Genomic DNA, 6,202 nt, shown 5'->3' with positions numbered 1-6,202 from the left:
ACTGTATTACTCTTCTGTACATTATAGATTCTGGTTTTAACGCCGGTATTGAGCACAACATTCTTAGACCTTTAACATTTTGCTGTGTACTGTGCAGAAGGACAAATACAAAGCTCAATACATTTGCTTAACAATGAGTCTTACCTGCTTTGGGCTGACTTTACCAGAAATGAGTAACTTAACCTAACCTCCTCCCGAACAGGCCATGAAGGCCCAAAGGTTCCAACCGGCCGCTGTGTCATCCTCAGCCCACAGGCGTCACTGGATGCGGATATGGAGGGGCACGTGGTCAGCATACCGCTCTCTCCGCCGTATGTCAGTTTCCGAGAGCGGAGCCGCTGCTTCTCAATCGAGTAGCTCCTCAGTTTGCCTCACAAGAGCTGAGTGCACCCCGCTTGCCAACAGCGCTCGGAAGACCGGATGGTCACCCATCCAAGTGCTAACCCAGCCCGACAGCGCTTATCTTCGGTGATCCGACGGGAACCGGTGGTACCACTGCGGCAAGGCCGTTGACTACCAGAAATGAGTGCATCGCTACACGATGTTAATTTTGTGTAATTTATATCAATTCTAAACAAATGTGTTGAACTGTGTATTTCTCATCCTGCACAGTACAGAGCAAAACCATGTGAATTGTGTAAGAATACTGAACTCGATAATGGCGTGAAAGCTGATATCTAGATTGTACGGAAGAATAATACAATAATATAGAGTCAAATGGTGATGTGATTGACATGAGTAATGAGAAGCAGTAGAAATGAGAGCACGGGAAAACTTAACATCACGAATTGTGATCTCGAAGTAGATGAAGACGACGAAATCTACTGCGTAGACAGCAAAATAACTCATTGTGGCTGGAGAGGGAGAACACAGAAAAGGAGACTGGCACTGGTAAAAAGACGTTCCTTGCCAAGTGAAATCTACTGGTATCAAACATAGGCCCTAACATGAGAAAGAGATTTCTGAGATTGTACGTTTAGAGCACGGCATGGACTATGGGAAATCCCGAACAGAAGAGAATCGAAGTGTACGAGATGTGGTACAAGAGAAGAACGTTTAATATTAGGTGGACTCATAAGCTAAGGAATGAGGTCGTTCTCCGGAGATCGACGAGGAACGGAGTATATGGAAAACAACAAAAATAAGAAGGGGCAGGATGATAGGATATCTGATAAGACATTGAGGAATATCTTCCATTGTACTATACGGAGCTGTAGAGGGTAAAAGCGGCAGAAAAGACAGAGACTTCAATACATCCAGAAAGTAGATGATGACGTAGGTTGCAAGTGCTACTCTGAGATGAAGAGTTTGGCACAGGAGAGAAATTCGTAACGGGCCGCATCAATCCAGTCAGAAGGCAGATGACTCGAGAAAAAGGCAATATGTAGTCCATACTCTCTCTCCACTTTCACCAAAAGACATTGTCTTAGGTAGGCTATAACGGTATGGAAACAAAACCCTAAAACAATTTTTAGATACATAACACGAACTTCAGGTACTTTTTGTCTTATGCATTGACACAGGAAGGTTACCTTGGTTCCGTTTACTGGTTCGTATGGATTCTGTTAAGATGTCACCCTGGTGCAGCTTGTTCATTACCAAATATACACTCCTGGAAATTGAAATAAGAACACCGTGAATTCATTGTCCCAGGAAGGGGAAACTTTAATGACACATTCCTGGGGTCAGATACATCACATGATCACACTGACAGAACCACAGGCACATAGACACAGGCAACAGAGCATGCACAATGTCGGCACTAGTACAGTGTATATCCACCTTTCGCAGCAATGCAGGCTGCTATTCTCCCATGGAGACGATCGTAGTGATGCTGGATGTAGTCCTGTGGAACGGCTTGCCATGCCATTTCCACCTGGCGCCTCAGTTGGACCAGCGTTCGTGCTGGACGTGCAGACCGCGTGAGACGACGCTTCATCCAGTCCCAAACATGCTCAATGGGGGACAGATCCGGAGATCGTGCTGGCCAGGGTAGTTGACTTACACCTTCTAGAGCACGTTGGGTGGCACGGGATACATGCGGACGTGCATTGTCCTGTTGGAACAGCAAGTTCCCTTGCCGGTCTAGGAATGGTAGAACGATGGGTTCGATGACGGTTTGGATGTACCGTGCACTATTCAGTGTCCCCTCGACGATCACCAGTGGTGTACGGCCAGTGTAGGAGATCGCTCCCCACACCATGATGCCGGGTGTTGGCCCTGTGTGCCTCGGTCGTATGCAGTCCTGATTGTGGCGCTCACCTGCACGGCGCCAAACACGCATACGACCATCATTGGCACCGAGGCAGAAGCGACTCTCATCGCTGAAGACGACACGTCTCCATTCGTCCCTCCATTCACGCCTGTCGCGACACCACTGGAGGCGGGCTGCACGATGTTGGGGCGTGAGCGGAAGACGGCCTAACGGTGTGCGGTACCGTAGCCCAGCTTCATGGAGACGGTTGCGAATGGTCCTCGCCGATACCCCAGGAGCAACAGTGTCCCTAATTTGCTGGGAAGTGGCGGTGCGGTCCCCTACGGCACTGCGTAGGATCCTACGGTCTTGGCGTGCATCCGTACGTCGCTGCGGTCCGGTCCCAGGTCGACGGGCACGTGCACCTTCCGCCGACCACTGGCGACAACATCGATGTACCGTAGAGACCTCACGCCCCACGTGTTGAGCAATTCGGCGGTACGTCCACCCGGCCTCCCGCATGCCCACTATACGCCCTCGCTCAAAGTCCGTCAACTGCACATACGGTTCACGTCCACGCTGTCGCGGCATGCTACCGGTGTTAAAGACTGCGATGGAGCTCCGTATGCCACGGCAAACTGGCTGACACTGACGGCGGCGGTGCACAATTGCTGCGCAGCTAGCGCCATTCGACGGCCAACACCGCGGTTCCTGGTGTGTCCGCTGTGCCGTGCGTGTGATCATTGCTTGTACAGCCCTCTCGCAGTGTCCGGAGCAAGTATGGTGGGTCTGACACACCGGTGTCAATGTGTTCTTTTTTCCATTTCCAGGAGTGTACATCCAATCGAGGTGGTTAAAACAAAGCGACATAAGGCACTTTGCATTCTCCGTTTCAAAATATGCAATTCACTTGCTACTGCACTGAACGATTTTCGTCAAGAGTATGGCTCTGCACCTTGTAATATTTTTCAATAGTATGGGATTTCGTTTAGTAGTCTATCGATCTTTTCACTTATCATCGCTTACTTCATTTTATAGTTTAGTGATAAAAGGCGTCAATTTAATCATATGTATTGTATAGAAACAAATTTAATAAATTAGCTTTTGGAATTGAGGGCGTCATTACCAACAGGAGCATTGTTGCTGTTTTCGTTCAGCGAAGCCCAAGCGCTAATGGTCACGTGTTTGCGATAATAGATGAGAGTCACTGTTCGCGTTTCGCGTGGTACGATCAGATGCAGCTGAGTAGCATCAAAATCATTTGAACGGTTTGCTGGAGTCGTGAAATATGAGTTTGGAAGTTTTCCATCGATTGGTACAGCAGGAGTTTATCCGCCGAGGACGCGCTTAATTACACACGAAATCAGCGGCCAAATCTGTATCGTCATTCATAGTCAGTAGCATCCGTTGGTGAGCCCTGTTGTTTGAACAGCTATAAAGCCTGCCCTGGACAGTTATAGAGTGATAGCTCAATCTGGACAAGCGATGCAAGAATGACAAAGTTCATTGCGAAAGTTGAACTAAAATTTAACTGTCAACGAATAAAGTTTGGTCTAGGCATCCTTAGGAAGTGTGTTACGAATTCAGTAAACGAAGTACAACATGGTATGTTGTATTATCCTTTGACAGCAACAATTTTCCACTTCAGTTTCAAAAACTTTAATTTTGCGAAAGTAAACAGACACCTTTTTATTTTAGCAACACGCTAAGATTTTGCAACGAAGTATGCTGTCTCTCTAAGTCATCCCATACTAACAAGGGAACCTCCCCATCGCACCCCCTTCAGATTTAGTTATAACTTGCACAGTGGATAGACCTTGAAAAACTGAACACAGATCAATCGAGAAAACAGGAAGAAGTTGTGTGGAACTGTGAAAAAATAAGCAAAATATACAAACTGAGTAGTCCATGGGATACATAGGCAACATCAAGGAAGACGTGAGCTCAGCAGTGCCGTGGTCCCGTGGTAGCGTGAGCAGCTGCAGAAAAAGAGGTCCTTGGTTCAAGTCTTACCACGAGTGAAAATTTTACTTTCTTTATTTTTGCATAGTTATTATCTGTCCGTTCGTTCATTGACGTCTGTGTTCACTGTAATAAGTTTAGTGTCTGTGTTTTGCGACCGCATCGCTAAACCGTGCGATTAGTAGACGAAAGGACGTGCCTCTCCAATCGGAACCGAAAACATTTGATCGCAAGGTCATAGGTCAACCGATTTCTCCACAGGAAAACACATCTGATATATTCTATACGACACTGGTGACGGCATGTGCGTCACATGACAGGAATATGTTGTCGAACCACCTAACTTGTACATTTGGCGAATGGGTAAAAAGATTCTTCTACCTTGCCCGATTTAGGTTTTCTTGTGGATGTGATAATCACTGCCAAAAAAGTGATGAAAACATAAGAGTTTGTCACATAAACTGAAAATAAAAAATTAAAGTTTTTACTCGATGTAAGATTTGAACCTAGGACCTTTCCGTCCGCAACTGCTCACGTTACCACGAGACCACGGCGCTCCTGTAGTCTCTGTGTTCTTGATATTGCCTATCTTCCCATGAACAACTCAGTTTGTATATTTTGCTTATTTTTTCACAGTTCCACACAACTTCTTCCCGTTTTCTCAAATGATCTGTGTTCGGTTTTTCAAGGCCTATCCACTGTGCCAACTTATAACTAAATCTGAGGGGGGTGCGATGGGGAGGTTCCCTTGTAAGACCCGATCGCAATAAATTAAACTACTGCAATAAAACATGAGCAGAATATACAGGAAGATGAAGCTTACTATCCTCGTTTCACCCAAAGCGAAACCGATTGAATGCCTTGTACTGGGCGTTATACGGATGTTAAGGACTTCATTCTCCTCCTGCAGGTAATTTCCTGTCCTCAAATTGCATGTGGAGCTATCGCAGCCAGGTGTCAGAGAATACTTTTTGGAGTAGATCTCACACAGCCAGTAATCAGCTTCCGTATTTTACAGAGTGCATGGTCAATTTGCTTAGCGTGGGCGGATTTGTAACAGACGCGAGTGAAATATTCACTGGTAGAGAAGCAGACAGCCAGTACTTTTATTACTGGTGGTTTAACACCTTAGTTTGAGTCACATTTCCCGGACGCTTTTATTTCTGCCTCTAGCTTTTAGTTTGGTACTGTCACAGTGTAGCTTGTATATCAGGGAGTTGTGACACATGGTCGTCGCATGGAGCAATGTAAACATGGTAGCTTAGAAGTCTTGCTCTGATTACCGTTTATGCTTTCGCGATGGAAGTGGCAGAAAAACTGCAGCACAGTTTCGAGAGAAAAAATTACACAAACGAGCAGTGTGAATTGAACCTAGATGACTAAAGTCGGGATCTTTTGACCATCAAGAGAGCAGGGCATTTCTACGTGTTATAAACGTCGTGGAAGAGACAGAAAATTGGCCTTCAATCTACTAGGTGAAGGAGTGAGGTGAGTTAGTGTGTTTCAGACTGATAACATTCATGGAGATCGAACATTTCTCAGCGATATCGACGGTAATGTGCGAGATGTGCAGTGTCGAGACTGAATATGATAACCTATACCATACCCTACAATCAACGCTTCGGCAGTAGGTTCGTCAGTCAAGAAGATAATGCACAAGGTTACACAGTAAGAGATTTCAAGAAGGACGGCATCGAAGAGGGGATGAGGCTTCAGCACGAACGCCTCGACCACCTTATCCAGGAGGGTCCCAGAAACTTACAAAGAGTGTAGTGACACGGTGTTGATTGGGAGGACCTGGGACCGTCTTGAAGAGACGGAGAAGAGAGAAAATCCCGGCTGCTACGCGATATTGAACCAGGGCCGTTGTTTAGCGCTCTGCCCGTTAGACCACAAGAGCCAACTTATTACAGAGGTCCAACCTTTTTCTCAGCAGTTTATATGCGCTGTTTACATAGTACATAAATGATATTCAGGTTGGCTCTTTTTAATGTTAGATACTGGAGGGCCATAAACAGGTTTATGTACAATGCTCCTGTTCGCTTG

The 6,202-nt window shown here is 46.1% G+C and overlaps 1 pseudogene; it reads right to left on the bottom strand.

The window, feature by feature from the left end:
* Window positions 1–396: 396 nt before the first annotated feature.
* On the bottom strand, window positions 397–514 carry LOC126253959 (5S ribosomal RNA; annotated as a pseudogene).
* Between the last annotated feature and the right edge of the window lie 5,688 nt (window positions 515–6,202).

This window comes from Schistocerca nitens, chromosome 4, assembly GCF_023898315.1.
Source record: "Schistocerca nitens isolate TAMUIC-IGC-003100 chromosome 4, iqSchNite1.1, whole genome shotgun sequence".
In the NCBI taxonomy this organism is placed as follows: domain Eukaryota; kingdom Metazoa; phylum Arthropoda; class Insecta; order Orthoptera; family Acrididae; genus Schistocerca; species Schistocerca nitens.
The sequence above is the reverse complement of the archived record's forward strand: the minus strand, read 5'-3'. Positions and strand labels throughout refer to the sequence as shown.